Below are 21057 nucleotides of genomic sequence, written 5' to 3' on the forward strand. Positions count from 1 at the left end.
TGCAGTAGGAGCACTAGATTGGGAATCTGTGGATTCTTGGAATAATGTGATTTACACTCATTCAGACCCAGAGTACGGGTGAGTTCATGCTCCACTGCGGTCCTTGTTCAGAGACAAGGAGGCTCCGGAGTGGGTTAGCATGCAGGTTCTGGGTTTAAATCAAGAACATTCCACCAAGTAGCCATGTGCACTTGGGCAGGAAACTTGTCCTTCTTAAGCATCAGTTTTTGCATCCATAAAACGGAAACTTTCTCATCTATACTCTTCCAGAGTTGGAGCAAGGGCTTATAAATTGGTTGGCACAGTGCCTGGCAAGTGCCCAATTACTGTTCACGTTCACTTCATTTTTCTTATTAATCATTATTGTGGCTTCTGTTATTGTGATCCTTCAGTTGGGCGTGTCACATAAGCCCCTATGTCTTGGGATCCTACCTCTGGTGCCTGCTTCACGGGTCATGTAGAAAGTCAGATTTAAGTATGGTGGGGGTAAGGTGGGAGGACTGGCAGGTGAAAGCAGAAGGCTGGACGTCTCCCTGTCTGCAGCGTGGCTGTTTTCTGAGGGTGGGTTTGGCTGAGGCTGGAAGGCAGGTCTGTCTTCCTCCAGCCCTGATGGACTGAGGCACATGCAGACACGTTGCCCATCCAGGCAGACAGGCCCAGCCGCACATGGTTCATTTGGTGACTGTCATTCATGGCTCATGCTGTCTCATGCCAGAGGCAGCCAGAGGGCACCTCCATCTCAGTTTCCTCTCCAGACTGACACTGCCCCGCTTCAGCTTCCTTGTTTGAAATGGCTAGAGAAGGGCACAATAGGACAGCACCATTCTTAAAAACAATGCTGTAAGCTAATTAAAAACAATACAATCCAGAAACTGTGAATGGTGTGCTAGAGCTGGGCACCTGTTGTCACGCAGGCTGCCCTGGGGAAGAGCAATTAGTTTGTTTGGCAAAACCACTGGAATGTTCTTGGTGGGGGCGGAAGCTAGGGAGTGGGTGGTGGGTTTGCTCCTTGGGTGTGTTGCCTCCTTCCAGAGCAGATGGGCCTGAAAGAATTTCTCGAGGGAGGAGGGACTGCACCAGCGGGGGAAGGCCCGGAGGGCTGTTTTCCTGTCCAAATGGCCCATTCATAAAATGCCTCCTCTTCCTCCTCCAGATGGCATCAGCCACTGCCCAGTTTTCCCCCACCTCAGGGGTTCATTTCTCTCGAAGGGGGGAGGACGAGCGCTGTCAGCTAAAAGGGTGCTAGGAGCCTTTCTTCTCTAAGCTCCATCCGCTTTACTGCTCAGCCGGCGGGGTATGATAGATGGCCTTGGCCTCACTGGGTCGTGTGTTCAGCTGGGAGCCAGCATCTGCCAAGGGTGTCTGGCCAACAGCAGGGCTGACATCCACGACTGACCAGCCTGGGCTCTGGTGCTCTGTCGCACAGTGGCTGTCACAGCGACAGCTCACCTGGGGCCGGGAATTGTGGACATTTGGCAGAGTGGGGGGTTGACATTCCCCTTTGACCCAGTGTGGTCCACTTAAACTGGGGCCGGTCAGTAAGGCCCAAGGGAGATAGGTGGTTCTGGAGGGTCAGTTTGTGCAGCTGCTACTTGCAAGGGAGAGCTGCACCCCCACCTTTCTCTCCTGCTCCTCCTGTGTCCTTCCACCCACCCTCCTGTGTTCCCTTTTGCTTCTCTTTTCTTTCCACTTATTTTCTTTTATTGAAGATTTTATTTATTTATTTGAGAGAGAGAGAGCAGAGAGCACAAGCTGGGATGGGGGGAGAGGGACACAGGGAGAGGGAGAAGCAGGCCCCTGCTGAGTAGGGAGCCTGATGCAGGGCTCAATCCTGACCCTGACATCATGACCTGAATTGAAGGCAGACCCTTAACCGACTGAGCCATCCAGAGCCCCCCTTTCCACTTCTTTCTTACAGTCTGTGTCTCTGATTCTCTCTCTAAATTCTGGCATAATTGTAGATGTGATTTGTTAAAAGTCACAATCAATCTTGACTCTGTATGACCCATGTCTGTGAAGGGGCAGTTGCTCAATGGGAGAGAAGTAGGGTTTCTCTGTTTCTCTCTGTTCCTCCCTGACCATGTAGGGAAAGCCCTGGAGTGAATGCAGAAGGGACCCCTCTGCAGAAAGCATTTCACTCCCTTGTCAGGGCTCCTTGAGGAGCTGGTGACAGAACTGGCCCTGCACCCCAGAACATAGGATCTGCCTTCATGGTCTGCCCCAAAATCTCCCCCTCCTGTGCTGATACTTGCAAGGAAATTTTCTGTCCACTTACTTCTTACAGTTGGGGGTTGGGTTAGGCTTTGAAAGGCCCCATGGAGAGAGTCAGAGGTCTGCATTTATCCTTTTATTTGGCGCTTTATGTTTAAAGATGGGGATCCTCAAGTTATACTGTCTTTTTAAAAAATTCTTTTTAAAGATTTTATTTATTTATTTATTTATCTATTTATTTATGAGAGAGAGAGAGATTGAGAGAGGCAGAGACACAGGCAGAGGGAGAAGCAGGCTCCACGCAGGGAGTGTGACGTGGGACTCCATCCCAGGTCTCCAGGATCACACCCCGGGCTGAAGGTGGTGCTAAACCGCTGGGCCACCCGGGGTGCCCTATACTGTCTTTTAAAAGACAGCATTGGGTAAAACAAGGCATGCTGCCTGCTAATCCTGTCTGCCTTCAGGTCACTCATGAAGCATCTGTGATGTTGAAATTATTTTCAGTTACCTTTTTTTTTTTTTTAAAGATTTTATTTATTTATTCATGAGAGAGAGAGAGAGGCAGAGACACAGGCAGAGGGAGAAGCAGGCTTCATGCAGGGAGCCCAAAGTGGGACAGGATCCTGGGATTTGAGGATCATGCCCTGAGCTGAAGGCAGACGCTCAACTGCTGAGCCACCCAGGTGTCCCTTCAGTTACCTTTAAGGCAGATAAAGACAAACCCTCGAAGGTGATGCTGGTTCTTTTTGGCTCAGAAGGTCATCACAATGCTTTTTTAACTTTTTGTTTTGAAATCGATTGACTTCAAAAAATCACAGAAAATCCACAAATATAGCAGAGTTCCTGTGTACTTTTCACCCAGCTTCCCTTTGTGTTAACGACTTACATAACCGTCTTGGTTTTCTCAAAACCAAGAAAGGAAAAAAAAAAAAAACAAGAAAGGAATATTGGTACAATACTAGTAACCAAATTACAGGCTTTCCTCCTCCAAAATTTAGCCATTTTCCCACTAATGCTTTTTTTCTATTCCAGGATGCAGTCCAGGCATTTAGTTGTTGTGTCTCCATCCTCTCCTCCAATGCTTGATAATTTCTCAATCTCGCCTTGTCTTTTATGAACTTGACACTTTGGAAGAGCCCTGGCCAGTCACTTTTGTAAACAAGGATCAGCCAATTTTTTCTGTCAAGGGCCAGGTAGTAAATATTTCCAGCTTTGCAGGTCCTGTAGTCCCTGTTGTAGCTCCTTGGCTTTGCTGTCATAGCACAAAAGCACCCTGAGATGATACATAAATGAATGAATGAGCTTGGCTGAGCTCCAGTGTAACTTCATTTTTGAAAATAAGCAAAGGTCCAGGTTTGGCTGTTGCGATGCAGTTTGCCAACCCCTGTTGGAAAAAGACCCTAGATTTGAGTTTGTCCGATGTGTTCTCATGATTTGATTGAGGTTTTGCATTGTTATTATTTTTTAAATATTTTTTAAATATTCATTTGAGAGAGAGAGAGAGAGAGAGCACATGCATAGGAGCATGGGGGAGGGATAAGGGGCAGAGGGAGCAGCAGGCTTCCCCCTGAGCAGGACTCCATTCCAGGACCCTGAGATCATGACCTGAGCTGAAGGCAGTTGCTTAACCCACTGAGCAAATGAGTTTTGCATTTTTAAATAAGAATCCCGCAGAGGGGATGTGCATCTTTTAATCACTTGGTTGAGGTGGTGCTCTGAAGTTAGAAGGTGCTTTTTTCCTTCCTGTGTAATTAAGAATATCTTCCTTGGGAGATAACTGTAAGATTATGCAAATACCCTGTTTTTCCTCAAACTCTCACTTGCTAATTTTAGCACCCTTCAGCGGAGCTTGCATGCAACAGTTATGACTGTAGCCTTCTAATGGTGAGTTTCTGTCTACTCATTTCTTCTACATTTATTAATCGGAATTCTTCTGTAAGGAAGAGCTGTTCCATCTCCCCCAATTATATATTCATCAATTATTTAGATCAGTGTGGACTCATGGATAGTTCTTTTTTATTATGATGATCACAATTTTTGAGGAGGCTGCCAAATGTCACCTCTTTTGGACTTCTTTGGTCTCATCCAGCTCTGGGCCACCCTCTTGATTTCATAGTTGGCTTTATTCTAATGACAGCTCTGTGGGCATCCGGTAGCCTCAGACCCAATAAGTCTGCATTTCATTAACTTGTTAATGGCAGAAGGGCAGTTTTATTTTTCAGCGGAAGCATTGGCCAAGTTTACACTTCCAACCTGCCACACAGCTGCTAAGGGGCAGTGGGAGGTCAGCCTTAGGGCGACAGGACGGGTGGAAGCTGGTAATTGGTTTTCATTAATCTTTCGGGTGAAGGAGTTGGTAGTATTTTCTGGTACATTTTAGATCAGATTTAAATTGTGAGTTTGGGGCAGCCCCAGTGGCGCAGCGGTTTAGTGCTGCCTGCAGCCCAGGGCGTGATCCTGGAGACCCTGGATCGAGTCCCACGTTGGGCTCTCTGCATGGAGCCTGCTTCTCCCTCTGCCTGTGTCTCTGCCTCTCTCTCTGAATAAATAAATAAAATCTTAATAAATAAATAAATAAATTGTGAGTGTGGTCCAGGGTTGGAGTTGTCTCTTCCCTCTTGCTCTTTGGGAGCTTTCTTTTTATTCTATTTGTTTGGAAACTTTAAAGGTGGAAACCCTTGCTTATGTGCTGAGTTTAAAGTAAATAGAGTTTTATTGCTTTTGTATACACGTTCCTAGATTAACCTAAAATGTTAGTTTAAATGGCTCAATTAGAAAACCAAACAGACTTCCAGAATATAAGCCATCTGATCTTAAATTTTTTATTTTTTTTATTTATGATAGTCACAGAGAGAGAGAGAGGCAGAGACATAGGCAGAGGGAGAAGCAGGCTCTATGCACTGGGAGCCCGATGTGGGATTCGATCCCGGGTCTCCAGGATCGTGCCCTGGGCCAAAGGCAGGTGCCAAACCGCTGCGCCACCCAGGGATCCCTGATCTGCTCTTAAACACACAATGAGTATGCTGAATCAACTTTTTAAAGTAAGAGAAATTTCTATTATTCCCTATAATTAAAATTATTCCTTTAGTCATCATATGGGAGATTAGGTGATCAGCCAGTGGATATGGCTCTTCTATTTTTGTTAGCTCTGTAGATGCTTTTAGAAAATGTCTTTACTTAGGGCTCTTTGGTCAATGTGATAGAAGGAAGAGAGAATAATCAAGGCACGTCCTGTTACTTAGAACAGAGGTGTATTCCTTACTTCAAAAGATTTTTTAGCTACTTAATTTTTGGAGAAAGAATGACTAAACCTGGCTTTAAAAAAAAATCATAGAAAGGGGTGCTTGGGTAGGTCAGTCAGTTGGGTAACTGCCTTCAGCTCGGGTCTTGATCTCAGGGTCATGAGTTCAAGTTCTGCTTTGGGATCCCTGTTCTGCGAGGAGTGGCTTCTCCCTCTCCGTTTGCCCCTCTCTCTGCCTGCACATACACGCACACACTCTCTCTCTCTGAAATAAATAAATAAATAAAATCTTAAAAATAAAGTATGGTCACCTCCTTTGGTGATTGGGTCAACTGTTGGCTTGGTTAAAGACATTGATGGTGTGGGCTTTCCTGGAAGCTCAGCACTTTTACACGTGATCTTATGGATTCATTGTCATCCTGTCCTTGGCGGGCCTGTCAAAAAGAAGTTATTTTGAAAGTCTATTGTTGATTGTACATTTCATTCCATCAACTGCTCCATGCATTTCACGTAACTGCTGGAGGCCTCTGAGATAAGAGTGGAAAAGTGCCCTGTGCCCTTCAGAGAGGTGGGTGATCTATTTTCGACTTGGAGACCGGTGACAAACCTGTCTTCTGTCAGGTCAAACTCGCAGGGACTTTCTTGTTTTCTGTTCCTGTGTTGACAGCTGTGTCTGTGCTCAGAACGGTCATAGGGTAGCTGAAAGATAGCTGTGGCATTTAAACACCTAGATAGGAAGGGGTGATGGAATGTATTTTTCTTTGCTATTTTAGTTAGCAAGTCCCTAGTAGTCCATAGTGAGAGGTGAAGAGGAGGGACTTCTGGGGGGTTGGCGCAGGGGGACAGGAAGGGATGCCAGCTTCATGTTTGGCAGGGATGGGGAAGAGACATTTCTACCATCAGTTAGTTTAGTGCCTGGAAGAGAATGACTGGAAGGAAAAATGGAAAATAGAGGTAGAATTTGAGGTGGCCTTGACTGGGGGAAGGTAGAAGGTATGGAGGTAATGAGAAAGGCAAGGTTATTTATTTTTTTTGCATGTTGTGTCAAACATAAATTATGACTCTTGCACCAAAAATTGCATTTCTTTACATAATACATAATGTGAGAATTTGTTTTAAAAACACGGTGGTACAGGCTGTTGTGATGACAGAGCTGTAACAGAAATGTGCATGTAGTTTTGATGGGAAGTGTTTTAAAAAGCAGTTCGAATTCCCAGTGTTTGGTGTCCACATTTGTTAGCCATGGAGCCTTGACAAGTTCTTTACTTTCCTCCTCTGCAAAATGGAATCAGGTCCGCCTGCCTGCCTCACAGGACTGTTATGAGCATCCACGTTATAATGTTCTACTATATTGTCAAGGATCTTCAGATATTTTGTAATAGAGCCTGTAATAGAAACGGGTGGGTCTTACATCCATCCAGACCTCACTTCCCTCTATTTATTTACAATAGCTAATGGCTGGTTCCCTCAGTCTTCCTTTATTGAAGGTCATGGCTTCCTTGGAGATTCTGATGAAAGTCTGGGTCTCCTATACACACATACACACCCACCCACACCCTTCCCCCCCAGATTTAGCATAGAATGTCGGGGATCCAAAGTCTGAAGCCCAGCTAAGAATCTCTGATTTGACTGTGGTTTTCTTTTATGGAAACTACAGTTTGATCTGAGAGAACTAAGTTCTTACAGGTGCCTGGCATTTGGAATTTGCTTGTGTGCATATTTCTAGATCATTTATTTTTCCAGTGGAAGAAAGCAATACGTTGTATCTCAAGTATAAGCTCATTGCTTTTCTAGTACTGCCCCAGTTGAGCTGCATACAGCAAGGTTGTAAACTTGCATAAAGCAAGGTTATGAATTTAACAAAAGCAAAAGCTAAGTCATATGGTACTGAAAGTAGTAAGATATTAACAATAAATAAATTAAAGGCACTCAAATCGTGTTTCCTTTTTGTGTATGTGTGTGTGTGTGTGTGTGTTTCCTTTTTCAACCTAAAAATGTCATAGCTCTCTAGAGGGTTAACACTTTTTTAGTGATGAGCCCAATCAGTGCAATTTAAATCATCCATGATGTATTTATAGCGGAATGATTAAGTTGGATGATGTGACAAACACTTAAATTGTATTTATGGTCATTGATGGTTTTACGCATCATTAGAGAGGAGCATAGTTACACCAAATTAAAGGGAGACATCTGATCCAGACATCAGTTCAGTAATTTCATGGGAAAAAATAAATCTAAATGAGCAAAAAATGTTGTGGTATTAACTCCGATGTGATGGTATTACAACTTTCCCCAGTTACTTAGTAACACATATTGTAGAACAAATGTTTGAAACAGAAATCTCATGTTTTTGCATAACAGAAAGAACCCTGTACTAGGAGTTGAGCTGGGGGTCAGCTCTGCCCAGACATTGCTGTGTGATCTTGGGTAGCTCACTTCACCAGTCTGGAGCTGTGCCGCACAAGGGATGAGACTGTATCTCTCAAGGGAGAGAAGATTTCTTGCAGTGCTGATATTTTGTGACTTAAATCTAATTGTGTAATGGCTGCTTTTGAAAAAAAGTTCCATCAACATTTAACATAAATACAGAAAAGTGGCCAAATTATATGTGCAGAGCTCACTGAATTTTTATTCTTCCGACCAGCCCTGGATTAAGAAATTAAGTGTTATTAGTATTCTTTTTTTATAATAAATTTATTTTTTATTGGTGTTCAATTTGCCAACATACAGAATAACACCCAGTGCTCATCCCGTAAGATTTGTGTGAAATCAGAAAAGACCCCGAATAGCCAGGGGAATTTTAAAAAAGAAAGCCATATCTGGGGGCATCACAATGCCAGATTTCAGGTTGTACTACAAAGCTGTGGTCATCAAGACACTGTGGTCCTGGCACAAAAACAGACACATAGATCAATGGAACAGAATAGAGAACCCAGAAGTAGACCCTGAACTTTATGGTCAACTGATATTTGATAAAGGAAGAAAGACTATGCATTGGAAGAAAGACAGTCTCTTCAATAAATGGTGCTGGGAAAATTGGACATCCACATGCAGAAGAATGAAACTAGACCACTCTCTTTCACCATACCCAAAGATAAACTCAAAATGGATGAAAGATCTAAATGTGAGAAAAGATTCCATCAAAATCCTAGAGAAGAACACAGGCAACACCCTTTTTGAACTCAGCCACAGTAACTTCTTGCAAGATACATCCACGAAGGCAAAAGAAAGAAAAGCAAAAATGAACTATTGGGACTTCATGAAGATAAAAAGCTTTTGCACAGCAAAGGATACAGTCAACAAAACTCAAAGACAACCTACAGAATGGGAGAAGATATTTGAAAATGACGTATCAGATAAAGGGCTAGTTTCCAAGATCTATAAAGAACTTACTCAACTCAACAGCAAAGAAACAAACAATCCAATCATGAAATGGGCAAAAGACATGAAGAGAAATCTCACAGAGGAAGACATAGACATGGCCAACATGCACATGAGAAAATGCTCTGCATCACTTGCCATCAGGGAAATACAAATCAAAACCACAATGAGATACCACCTCACACCAGTGAGAATGGGGAAAATTAACAAGGCAGGAAACCACAAATGTTAGAGAGGATGCGGAGAAAAGGGAACCCTCTTACACTGTTGGTGGGAATGTGAACTGGTGCAGCCACTCTGGAAAACTGTGTGGAGGCTCCTCAAAGAGCTAAAAATAGACCCTACGACCCTACCTACGACCTAGCAATTACACTGCTGGGGATTTACCCCAAAGATACAGATGCAATGAAACTCAGGGACACCTGCACCCGGATGTTTCTAGCAGCAATGTCCACAATAGCCAAACTGTGGAAGGAGCCTCGGTGTCCATCGAAAGATGAATGGATAAAGAAGATGTGGTTTATGTATACAATGGAATATTCCTCAGCTATTAGAAATGACAAATACCCACCATTTGTTCAACGTGGATGGAACTGGAGGGTATTATGGTGAGTGAAGTTATTAGTATTCTAGAAGGCCCTGCTTGTTGTTCTTGTTCTTGAGGCTACTCCTAAATGGAGAGGGGCAGGGGTGGGGGTTAGGAGGAGGGAAGGAGAGAAAGAGGGAGGAAGAGGGGGAGGAGGGAGAGAAAGCACTTAGAAATTTGGAAGTCTAACAGTAAAAACCAAAAGTTTATTAATTGGGAATCCTATTAATCCAGTCCACAATCACTTAGCCACTATTTTAAAATCCAAATAGGGGATCCCTGGGTGGCACAGCGGTTTGGTGCCTGCCTTTGGCCCAGGGTGCGATCCTGGAGACCCGGGATCGAATCCCACGTCGGGCTCCCGGTGCGTGGAGCCTGCTTCTCCCTCTGCCTGTGTCTCTGCCTCTCTCTCTCTGTAACTATCATAAAAAATAAAATAAAATCCAAATAGCTTTGAAAATTGAAAGTTTTTAAGCAAAAATTTGGCAACAAAATCTTACCTGGAAGAATAGGCAGCTGTTTGTAGTCTTTATTTATCCTACATCATGTGGCCGTCAGGCATCTGATTGAGATGCTTCTTGAGTGTGATGATAAGGTGCCGCCTGCCCCTGCAGGGGTGTAATATACAACACATGTGTCATGTTTCTTCTTTGAAGTCAAATAGATGCTAAATTCCAAAACAAATCTGGCCCCAAGGATTTTGGATGAGGGACTATGGAATCAAGCCACAGCATAATTGTTTATAAGAGTGGACACTTGAACTTTTTTTTATTGCTTAGGTTTACATGATTTTTATCTGAAAAGTAAAACGTATGCAGTTCTAGTTAACTACCTGGCACATTATTAGACAATTCTCTTCCAACCCTACATTTTTTTACAAATAAACTTTTATTTTGGAGTAATTCTAGGTTGAATAAAAAAGTTGCAAAGAAACTGTAGAGAGTTCTCATATAGCCTTCACCTAGCTCCCTTAATGTTGACAGTTTATATCTGAACATTTGTCAAAACTAAGAAATTAACTCTGGCATAATACTTTTTTAAAAAAATATTTTATTTATTTATTCATGAGAGACACAGAGAGTGGGAGAGGCAGAGACACAGGCAGAAGGAGAAGCAGGCTCCATGCAGGGAGCCCGACGTGGGACTTGATCCCGGGTCTCCAGGATCACAACCTGGGCTGAAGGCAGATGCTCAACTGCTGAGCCACTGAGGTGTCCCAACTCTGGTATAATACGATTGGCCAAATTATAGACATTGTTCAAATTCCTCCAGTTTTCGCACTAATGTCCTTTTTTCTGTTCTGGGATCCCATGTGGCACCCAGTTGTCATGTCTCCCTGGTCTCACTCTGTGACAGTTTCTCAGTCTTTTCTTATTTTTCATAAGCTTGCCAGATTTGAAGAATACCAGACAGGTATTTTGAGGCGCATTTGTTTGCTTGCTTGCTTAAATTTTTTGTTTGTAAGCTTCTTAAAATCAAACTTTTAATTGAAATTACTGTAGACTCTCGTGCATTAGTGTGAAGTAATAGAGAGAGGTCCTGTGTACCCTTTACCCACTTCCTCCCAAGAGTGACATCTTGAAAACTATAGTCCAATGTCACAGTCAGGACATTGACCTTGACACAGTCAAGAGACAGAGCATCCCCATTACCACAAGAATCTGTCATCCACCCGAACTGTTGCACTCTCTTCTTGGTTCAGTGCAAGGCTGGGCTCTGCTTCAAGGAGGATAGGGCTGAGCAACAGAGGCAAACCTGTCCTCATGGAAATTTGCTTCCAAGAGACAGACATGGACAAAAAAATGCGAGCACAGAGAATAGAATGTGAGCTAAGAAGTGGTTGAAGAAAAATAAAGCAGACTAAGGACACAGAGGGAGGAAGAAATCCAGCCTATTAGCCGTTTTTGGCTATCTTGAGCCCTGGTCACATTGGACCAGCCTTCCCTCTCAGTGTGGTAGGCAGGAACTTCAGAGCAGCTGCTTGGTTTTGATGGGGTAACTGCTTCATCTGTGTTTTGCACTCAAGTCCTGTTTGTTGGAAATCCACGGTGGTGTTCTGTGCTATTAGTGGGTCTTTTAAAAATCTGATGAACTTGTTTTAAGTTAAATTCCACTGAGAGCCTTGCTTCTGTTGCTTCTGGTTCCACACTATAGGGTCTGGCCGGACATTGATGGCATTTTGTGAATTTATGTTGTTGTTTTTATTTATTTATTTTTTTTTAAATTTTTATTTATTTATGATAGTCACAGAGAGAGAGAGAGGCACAGAGACACAGGCAGAGGGAGAAGCAGGCTCCATGCACCGGGAGCCCGACGTGGGATTCGATCCCGGGTCTCCAGGATTGCGCCCTGGGCCAAAGGCAGGCGCCAAACCGCTGCGCCACCCAGGGATCCCTATGTTGTTGTTTTTAAAGTAAACTCTACACCCAGCATGAGGCTCAAACTCACGACCCCGAGATCATGAGTTTGTAGCTGTACTGACTGAGCCAGCCAGGTGCCTTGGCATTTTGTGAATTTGTGACAACAGAGTGATACTCCCATTACAAGTATAAAGTGGCAGTGTTTCTGTTTCTCGGTATTCTTGGTATCCTCAAGAAGCTGTGACATAAAAGAAGGGGGAGGTTTGGGATTGCAAATATTTAGAATGGGTTTTTTATCTCTTTGTCAAATCATGTCACTCATAAAAGAGATTTTGTCATTTTAAGTGCTTCTGGATGATGGGTATTTAAAAATACTGAAGTAGGGCTTTCAGATGACTAAATGGAATGTTATCAGTTATTTTAAAGACCTGGAAATGAATGATTTCAAGTGAACAGCTATGGCCATTTTTTTTATTGTGGCAAAACACATATAATATAGCCACTTTTAAATATGTGATTCAGTGGAATTAAATACATTTACACTGTTGTGTAGCTAGCTGTCCACCCTGTTTCCTTAACATTTTCATCTTCCAAAAGTAGAAATTCTGTATCCATTAAAAAGTAACTTCCAATTCCTCCTTTCCCTGGGAGGCCCTGGTAACCTCTGGTCTACCTTCTGTTTCTAGAAATGTGCGTAATTTAGGTATCTCATATAAATGGAATAATAAAATATTTGAACTTTTTTGTATCTGGTTTATTTCACTTAGCATAATGTTTTCAAGATCCATCCATACTGTAGCATGTTTCAGCACTTATTTCATTTTATGGCTAATAATTTTCCATTGTATGTATTTTGTTTATCCAGTCATCCTTTGGTGGACACATGGATTGTTTCTACCTGTTGGGTATTGTGAATAACGCAGCCATGAGCATTGGTATAAAAGTATCCATTTCCATTCTTTTAGGTATGTACCTAGGAGTGGAATTGCTGGGTCATATGATAATTCTATGTTTAGCTTTTTGAGGAACTGCCAAACCTTTGCTACAGAGGTTGTACCGTTTTACATTCCCACCAGCAATGAACACATCCTCAAAAATACTTATAATACTAATAAGTATTAGTATCATCTTTAAAAGATTTTAAAGTAATCTTTACACCCAATGTGGGGCTTGAGTTCACAATCCCAAGATCATGAGTCTCATTGCTCTACCGATTGAGCCAGCCAGGCACCTCAAAACACTTGTTATTTTTGTTTATTTGTTTTTTTTTATGGCCATCCTAGTGAATGGTAAGTGTTACCTCATTTGTGGTTTTGATAAAAAACCCATTCTAAATATTTGCAATCCCAAACCTCCCCCTTCTTTTATGTCACAGCTTCTTGAGGATACCAAGAATACCGAGAAATAGAAACACTCCCACTTTATACTTGTAATGGGCGTATCACTTCATCTGTTGTCACAAATTCACATCGCATTACTCTATAACTAATGATGGTGAGCATCTTTTCATATACTTAATGGCCATTTGTAAATCTTTTCTGGAAAACTGTCTATTCAAGTCTTTTGTCCTTTTCCTATTTTTGAGTTGTTTTTTTTTTTTGTTATTGAATTGTAGGATTTCTATGTATATTTGCGATATAAATTCTTTACTAGATATATGGTTTGCATATATTTTCTCTGGTTCTGTGGACTGTGTCCTCATTCGTTGATCATGTCCTTCAGTGGACAAAGTTTTTAATTCTCATGAGGTCCAGTTTGTCCATTTTTCTCTTTTTGCCTGTGCTTTTGGTGTCATATCCAAGAAGTCATTGGCAAATCCAAAGTCATGTTGTTTTCCTCTATATTTTGTCATAAATTGGGGTTTGGGGTGCCTCTGTTGAGTGCCTGACCCTTGGTTTTAGTTCAGGTCATGCTCTTAGGGTCCTGGGATTGAGTCCGATGTCAGCTCAGCACTCTGCAAGGAGTCTGCTTGGGATTCTTTCCCTCCCCTCTGCTTCTCCCCACTCTGCTCCTCCTCCCACTTGCATGTTCTCTCTCTAAAATAAATAAATAAGGATGCTTGCGTGGCTCAGTGGTTAAGCATCTGTTTCCGGCTCAGGGCATGGTCTTAGAGTCCTGGGATTGAGTCCCACATGGAGCTTCCCTTGAGGAGCCTGCTTCTCCTTCTGCCTATGTCTCTGCCTCTCTCTCTGTGTCTCTCATGAATAAATAAATAAAATCTTTAAAAAAATCTTAAAAAATAGGTTTGTAGTTTAAGTCTTTGATTCATTTTGAGTTTTTTTTTTTTTTAATATATTGTATAGGGTAAGGGTCCAGCATCATTCTTCTGCATGTGGACATCCAGTTTGTTGAAAAGATGGCCCTTTCCCCTTATATATGAGGTTTTCCCCCTGGACTGTCTTTTTCATTTGATAGGTTTATATGTCTATTTCTTTTTTCTTTTTTTTTTTAATTAAAAAAATTTTTTTTTATTTATGATAGTCACAGAGAGAGAGAGAGAGAGAGAGAGAGAGAGGCAGAGACACAGGCAGAGGGAAAAGCAGGCTCCATGCAATGGGAGCCCAATGTGGGATTCGATCCCGGGTCTCCAGGATCGCGCCCCGGGCCAAAGGCAGGCGCTAAACCGCTGCGCCACCCAGGGTTCCCTATATGTGTATTTCTATTTCTATACCAGTACCACACTGTTTGGATTACTATAGCTTTGTAGTAAGTTTTATATCAGTCTTCCAAATTTATTCTTTTTAAAGATTATTCATGGTCTGTTGAGATTCCATATGAATTTTAGGATGGATTTTTCTATTTCTGTCAAACATTTCATTGAGATTTTTTTTTGTTTTGTTTTTTCATTGAGATTTTGATAGAGATGGTATTGAATCTGTAGATTACATTGGGTAGTATTGACATCTTAACAATATTATTAGGTTTTCCAGTCCATGTGTATGGAATGCTTCTTCATTTATTAATGTGTTCTTTAATTTTTTTCAGCAATGTTTTGTAGTTTTCAGTGTACAAGTGTTTCATCTGCTGTTTTTGATGCTATTGTAAGTGGAATTGTTTTCATGATTTCCTTTATGGTTTGTTCATTGCATAGTGTATAAAGATGCAACTGATTTTGTGTGTTGATTTTGTATCTGGCAACTTTATTGATTGCTGCTTGGCTCTAATATGTTTTTTTGGGGTGTGGAATTTTTAGGGTTTTCTACATGTTACATCATTCCATCTGCACACAGCAATGATTTTACTTCTTCCTTTCCAATGTGAGTGCCTTTTTAAAAAATCTTTTTCTTGCCAAATTCAGGCTAGATCTTCCAGTACTACATTAGACAGAAATGGGGAAAATGGGCATCTGTCTTGATCCTGATCTCAGGGGAAAAATTTTTAGTCTTTAATCATTAAGTATGATGTTAGTGGTGAGTTTTTCACAAATGCCTTTATAGTAAGAGAAGCTCCCTTCTAGCCCTAGTTTGAGTGTTTTTATCATGTTGAATTCTGTTTAATGCCTTTTCTGCATCAGTTGAGATGATCATCTGTTTTTTCCCCTTTATTCTGTTAATCTGGTGTATTATATTGCATGATTTTTGTATGGTGAGATGTCTTTGTATTCTGGGAATAAATCCCATTTGGTAATAGTGTATAATTCTTTTAACTTGCAGCTGAATTCAGTTTGCTAGTATTTTATTGAAAAACTTATATCAACACTAATAAGAAATACTGGTTTTTAGTTTTTTTAAAAGGTTTTATTTATTTATTCATGAGAGACACAGAAAGAGCAAGAAGCAGAGACATAGGCAGACGGAGAAGCAGGCTCCATGCAGGGAGCCTGATGTGGGACTCAATCCCAGATCTTAGGATCACGACCTGAGCCGAAGGCAGGCGCCCAACTGCTGAACCACCCCAGCATCCCACTTGTAGTGTCTTTATTTTTTATTTTATTTTATTTTTTTAAAGATTTTATTTATTCATGAGAGACACACACACAGAGAGAGAGAGAGAGAGAGAGGCAGAGATACAGGCAGAGGGAGAAGCAGGCTCCATGCAGGGAGCCCGACGTGGGACCCGATCCAGGGTCTCCAGGATCACACCTTGGGCCGAAGGCGGCACCAAACCACTGAGCCACTGGGGCTGCCCCTTGTAGTGTCTTTAACTGGCTTTGGTATCAGGATTATGCTGGACTCATAGAATGAGTTAGCAAGTGCTCCACCCTCATCACTTTTTTGGGAGCAGTTTGAGAAAGAAGGATGTTACTTTTTCAAATGTTTGGTAGAATTCACCATGAAGTCATTTGATCCTGGGATTTTTCCTGTTGGGAGGTTTTTGATTAATGATTCAATCTCCTTACTTGTTACAGGTCTTATCAGATTTTTAATTTCTTCATGGTTCAGTTTTGGCAAATTGCATGTTTCTAGACATTTGTCTGTTTCAATTATGACTGTTTTTCAATGCAACTATTGGCAAAGTAATTACTTCTTTCTGTTGTATTGAACTACTTTCTTGCCTGACAGTGAAACTCTCATTTTGAATGGTGTGTTATTTCTTTACAAAGTAAAGTACCAAGGAATATGAGGGTTTTGCTTGTTTATGTTATTGTTGTGTATTCTATTTTGTCAAATCTATAATAAGATATTTTATTGTGTGTTTTGTGACCCATTAAAATGAGAAAGTGTATATAAGACTATCAGGCTATATAAAAACGCTTCCAAGCATACTAGTGACTTACAGTTTAGGTTACAGGGTTTCTCTGACATATTTTGGAAAATGCCATTATTGACTGACAGTTATCCCTACTCTTGGTAAACTGACCTTGGTTTTCTTGTTTGTTTGTTTATTTATTTATTTATTTATTTATTTATTTATTTATTTTGTCTTTTGAAGATTGTATTTTAAGTAATCTCTGCGTCCAATATGGGGCTTGAACTCACAACCCCAAGATTAAGAGTTGCATGCTCGACCTGTTGAGCCATCCAGGCACCCCAACTGACCTTGTTTTTATATGGCCTTTAGCCCATTAAATTGGTAAAAAAGAATGAACCAGTGATGTATTTGGCCCCAGTTAAAATTTCTCAAGTTTCTTTTTTTTTAAGTTTTATTTATTTATTCATGAGAGACACACACACACAGAGAGGCAGAGACACAGGCAGAGGGAGAAGCAGGCTCCACGCAGGGAGCCTGACGTGGGACTCGATCCTGGGTCTCCAGGATCATGCCCTGGGCTGAGGGTGGCGCCAAACCACTGAGCCACGCAGGTTGCCCTCTCAAGTTTCTTTTCAGCAAATGGATCAGAGAGCCATGAGGAGGAACCCCCATCCGTATGGTATGAGAGCTTTGTGACTTTCCTCTGTGCTTCCACCTGGTCCTCATGGTGGGTGTTTTCTAGCAGAGAGTTATTTGTTCATCAGTTATTTACTGGGCACCTGCCACGTGCCAAGCATTGTAGCCAATGATACTAACACAGAATCACACCAAACAGGCAACTTCCTGTATGGTTGGAAGAACCAAGGGGTGAAACCAAAACCTAAGAGTGGCGTTGGTCCTCAGAACGAAGATGGTTTTGCCACTCACATTGTTCTGTTCCTGTGAATGGAGTGACTCCATTAGCAGGCACTGTTATCTCAGCTGGGGTTGGGTTGACCCGTATATTGGAAACTTGTGTAGCGTAACTACCTTGAAGGGGAAGAGGACCATGATGAAGCAGCAGGTAAATTTGTTCAGGGCCTTCAAAACCTTCTAGACTTATATGTGAAAGGTGATATTCTGGTCGTGGAGGAAAATCTGGTGGAATGAGATCTAACCATTTCATTGCACTTAAACTACGAATGCAGAGAGAGACAAAATGGAGGGAAGAGTTGAGGTTTGGATTCTGAGTAGCTCTGCTTGCAGTGAAGAGCTGATGATGCTTTGGTTTAAAATAGTCATTTGCAAACCTTAGGCCTTTCAACAACAGCACAGCAGATCTTATCATAAGAGGGTAACTAGTTCTGTTAGAATGTCCCTTAGTATTGCATTCCAATCTGGTACCATGAGAACTGACTAGTGCTTCACTGGAGAGGTCCTACAATTTTGAAATACATCCTACTCAAGGAACAGGAGGGAATCTGGCCGGTGAGTCAGACATGTGTCAAGAAAGATATACTAGCAGAATATCATGTCCATGGTTCAAAGACTGCCTTTACCTCTCCAGTTACATGTTCATTGAGAGGAGAGCATTAGATTTTTCAGGTGTTGTTGCTTCAAAGCGTTCTTAAAACTTCCACATGTGGTTGAATTTCTTTAGGACATTCTTAGACAAAGAGTGAGGTGATATCCCAGGGTGCAGAAATCACTATGTTTTCCGACTCCTGCTGAGCGATGACCCAGAGTCCCCTGCAGTTTACCTGATGTGCTTTATTCATCTCCCAACTGGAAGCCCAGGATTGGAAATTTAACACGGAATAAATAATGAAATCTCGGCTTCCGCAGGTACAGAGGGCATAAATAATCCAACCGCCTGCTGCCCGGGCATTCTGTATCTTGGGCCGTTTAGATACGGTGCCCAGGCACTCACTTGTAACTGAATATGTCAGAAGGCGGCTTCTACTGGGGACAGGGAAGGGGTGCTGTTTCAGGGCAGTGTGCTTCCCCGTCTGCTGGAAACCTGCCTCCATCCTCTGACTCCTCTGGAGACCCTTTGTTGGCTTGGTCTCCAAGGAAATTGCATCTGTTCCCTGCCCAAGCACGAACACCAAAAACAATACCCCAACTCCTCTTCTGGTTAAATGAGGGAGGTATAATATTGAAGAGAGGCTCAGGAAAATCTCTCGTTTAAGTGGAGATGTTTGGGGAGACAGAGGAGTTTGCTGTTGGGGAGGAGGATCTTGCATACTTTATTCTCAGAGTTAAGAGTTTGAACCTGAGACCATCTGAGCATTGGATAGTGGCTGAACGTTGGTGTCATTTTCTGCTTCAATAGCAAATCTAGCGAAGGGCATTGAGGAGAAGCAATCCATTTACTGGTGACCAAGGTGAGAATACAACTATTGGTTGTAATTACATTTGCAACCTTTATATGGCTTTGCACATGGTAGAAGTTTAATAAAAGTCTGTTAAATGAGCAAGAGAAAGAACACTGATGCATTGTTATGATTTGCACTTACTAGTGGTGGTCTTGTCTGGTCCAGTGCCACTCCCAGGGATGTCCCCAGACCAACAGCATTGGCATTACTTAGAATCTAGTTAGGAATGAAAATTCTCAGACCCATTACAACCCATTGCAAAAACCCAGACCTGCAGATGCACATCTCTGGGGAGGACCTAGGAATCTGTTTTTAAGAAACCCTCCAGTGATTGTGATGCCTATTAGAACCTGAGCACCCCTGGCCTAGAGTTGTGTCACTTGGGGAGGGGACTTAAGAATCTTACATATAATTCCTTCCTTTCTCAGTAGGAAGTTACCACAGTTGGTTACAAGCAAATTATATTTTAAATCTTACACGTATGTGTTTCTTCACTCCCCACCTCCCACAGCTTCTCACTCAGGACACAGCTAGTCTCCTGGTTCTTTTCTTCAGATCTCAAGCTTCCAGATTCTATGCTCTGTCTTTTCTAGGACAATAGCAATGGATGGGGTTGGAAGCACCCTTCTATGTGCTGATTGCCAGAAGGAGGATGAGCTATCATGTCAGACCCTTATCGGATGCCCACTATGTTCTAGGGCTGGGCTGCAGTGAATAGTACACAGTCCCTGTCCCCAGGACCTCAGGAGCTCCAAAAGAGGTGGGGAGGTGATGGGTGCTGGGCCAGGTGAAGGAGGCAGTCACTGGGCTGTGTACGGGAGCGCCCAGACTGGCCAAGCTCAGACTTGGGCCAGTGTGGAATAGGAGAGGCTTTATGGAGGAAGTGCTGCCTGGGTCACTTTTTTTAGGACAAGTAAGGTGGCAGCGTACAAAGCAGTAAGGGCAGAAGGGAATTTTAGGTGGGAGGGGCAGCATTGCTGAAAGCAAACTCTAGAGAGGGCTTTATTCAGCTTTTGGGGACTCTATGTGTCCTTATCAGTTTTACTTTTTTTTTTTTAATTTTACTTTTTAAATTGAGTTATAACCTACATGGAATAGAGTGTATTAACTCTTAGGTTTGCGGCTGGATGGAATTTTGAACATGTCCTCCCTCTTGTAACCACCAGCCAGATCAAAATACAGGATATTTCCAGCCTTCCAAAAGGTCCTTTTAGTCCACAGGCCCCTTCCCCAACTGAAACCCAATTCTTACCTCCTTCACCATAGATTCATTTCCATTGGGAACTTTTTTAGACTATAAACTTCAACCAAAAATTGGTCCTTGTTAGCCAAAGACCCCCAACAGGCCAAATATGGCTCCAGCTGATGTGTTTTGCTTAGCATATACATTTTTAAAAAATTCATTTCTAAAAAAACAAAAAAACAAAAAAACAAAAAAAATTCATTGCTAATGCTTAAAAATTGGGGGATTTCACCTAACAGTCAAAAGGTCTGGCAATACTGGGCTCCTGTACCTTGGCAGCAGCACTGGGTTGAGTCAGGTAGGGACAGTCCTCTCTGAAGATGGGGCATCTACTCTTTGGTAGTACCCACTGCTCTTCATTGCTCACTCCCAGTTGTACTTGTCACATACCTGGCCCTGTGGGCATTTGAGTTTGCAGTCCCTACCTTTAAGTATGATTTTTTTTATTCTTGGTTTGGGACTCCAGGATGGCTGAGGGTGCTGAACAATTTTTACTCATTCATTCACCGGCATTTATTGAACACTGTTGAGAAGCCAGGCAGATGCCAGGTGTTGGGAGTACAGAGGTGTTCACAGCAGAAAGCTGATTTGTGATCTTTGGGCTTGCAATGCAGATGACCAGGTGTGTGGCACAGTCCTGGCTTTGTGAGTTCACTTCTCACTACCCCTTGGATGCCACCCATACAGGCTGTGTCCTGGTCCCCAACCCCTCCTCATCCTTTATAACCAGCACACTCTTGCCATCCTTTTCTCGTTTCTGTCTGTCTAGCTCCCATCCCTCCCTCAAGCATTTCCTCAGGTCACTTCTTCCAAGTCTTTGCTGACTGTCCCTTTGTCTTGTGATACCTGCCTCCTCTGAACTCCTATAAATGCATTTCCCACATCACGCAATTGATTCTGTTGTTGATTCCCTCACCAGAAAAGGGCTTGCTTCTTTTTTTTTCAAAATTAGTTTCAGGGACGCCTGGGTGGCTCAGCAGTTGGGTAGCTGCCTTTGGCTCAGGTTGTGATCCCAGGTCTGGGGATCAAGTCCCATATTGGGCTTC

The 21057-nt window shown here is 42.4% G+C and overlaps 1 protein-coding gene and 1 long non-coding RNA gene across 4 annotated transcripts in view; one reads left to right on the top strand and one right to left on the bottom strand.

Moving 5' to 3' along the window:
* The window catches only part of RBM20 (RNA binding motif protein 20), a 190732-nt gene that overhangs the window by 32460 nt on the left and 137215 nt on the right, over positions 1-21057 (top strand). The gene's annotated exons all lie outside the window — the stretch shown is intronic.
* LOC118352677 (uncharacterized) lies at positions 1783-10109 on the bottom strand. Its single transcript, XR_004810205.2, has 3 exons — positions 9920-10109; positions 5764-5886; positions 1783-3595 (listed from the first exon to the last, which is right to left on the bottom strand). It is a non-coding gene; the product is annotated as an uncharacterized LOC118352677 (long non-coding RNA).

Source organism: Canis lupus, chromosome 28, assembly GCF_003254725.2.
Source record: "Canis lupus dingo isolate Sandy chromosome 28, ASM325472v2, whole genome shotgun sequence".
Lineage (NCBI taxonomy): Eukaryota > Metazoa > Chordata > Mammalia > Carnivora > Canidae > Canis > Canis lupus.